General features: G+C 42.4%; 1 non-coding gene across 1 annotated transcript; it reads left to right on the top strand.

Annotated features, from left to right (window-relative positions):
* Positions 1–954: 954 nt before the first annotated feature.
* Positions 955–1,061, top strand: LOC123453369. The gene has a single exon (XR_006632762.1). It is a non-coding gene; the product is annotated as a U6 spliceosomal RNA (small nuclear RNA).
* The last annotated feature ends 294 nt before the right edge of the window (positions 1,062–1,355 follow it).

Raw genomic sequence — 1,355 nt, 5'->3', positions numbered from 1 at the left:
CAATAAAAGCCTGATGAGCAGAAACTTTACTCTCCTGTCTAGATAAGACTGTTAATTAACTCGATTAGCTCAAAAAAAAATTTTTTTTAAGACAGGGAAAGTAACGCATTAAACGGAGTTCGAGCTCAAATGGCGCAGTCATGGCTCTGAAAGCAAGGCAGGAAACTTAGAAACTACATTGCTTTTTAAGTTCCTGAAAAATTTCCACCCCTGCCCCCAATGTGGGGGATTGACTTAACTTAAAAACCAAAAAAAAAAAAAAAAAAAAAAAATCAATCAATTGATAAATAAGCAAGCCAAGAATCAAAAAGAAAATCTGCTAGAGAGAGACTAAAAATGAGCCAGGAAAGTTGCATATGTCCAGAGAAGAGGACTTTCCCTTCTTGCTCTGAAGAGAAAAGGCTTGGGGAGGTAAGCAGTAACTCAGAGTAAGACAGAAACCCAGCAGGAAACACCTCCAGGAGAACCATCCATAGAAGCTGATGAGGACGAACACTGTCTTTTCAGTCCTGTCTCCTTAGAGACGCCCAAGCTTCACAGCAGAAGCTGAATGTACACAGTCCCAGAGCCCACAGAAGAGGCCAGAGGGCAAATCTAAGAGGGACCTGGGGGGACAATGTGTACGAAACTCATCAGCAAGGTACACATAAAATCCACAATGCCAAGGCTGGAGAGATGGCTCAGAGGTTAAAGGTCTTTCTTGCAAAGCCTGCTGGACCTGGGTTCAATTGCCCCATTCCCATATAAACACAGATGCACAAAGTTGCACATGTGTGTGAATTCCATATGTAGAAGCAGGAGGCCCTGACATGCTTATTCATTCTCATTCTCTCTCTCCCTCTCTCTCTCTCCCCATCTCTGTCTTTCTCTCCCTCTCTCTCTCTCCCCCTCTCTGTCTTTCTCTCCCTCTCTCTCGCTCTCACAATTAACTACACTTAAAAAGCACAAGGTCTTGTGCTCACTTGGGCAGCACATATACTAAAATTAGAACGATACAGAGAAGATTAGCATGGCCCCTGCGCAAGGATGACACGCAAATTCATGAAGCGTTCCATATTTTTTCAACAAGGAGGGCCAATGGGGAGGGAGTAGGCCACAGATGAGCCTAATAATGGTACCAAACTGCCTGTATTTGCTGAATTGAAAACTAATAAAAAAAAAAAAGTAATAATAAAGTAAAAAAAACAACAACAACAAGGTCTTAAAGCCTTTAATCCCAGCACTAGGGAGGCAGAAGTAGGAGGATCAGCATGAGTTTGAGGCTACCCTAAGATTATATAGTGAATTCCAGGTCAGCCTGGACTAATGCGAGACCCTGCCTTGAAAAACAGAAAACAAAAAGCAAACAAACAACA

Source organism: Jaculus jaculus, chromosome 11 (genome assembly GCF_020740685.1).
Source record: "Jaculus jaculus isolate mJacJac1 chromosome 11, mJacJac1.mat.Y.cur, whole genome shotgun sequence".
NCBI classification, from domain to species: Eukaryota; Metazoa; Chordata; class Mammalia; order Rodentia; family Dipodidae; genus Jaculus; species Jaculus jaculus.
Note: the sequence above shows the minus strand (reverse complement) of the source record. Positions and strands in the feature narration are given on the sequence as shown.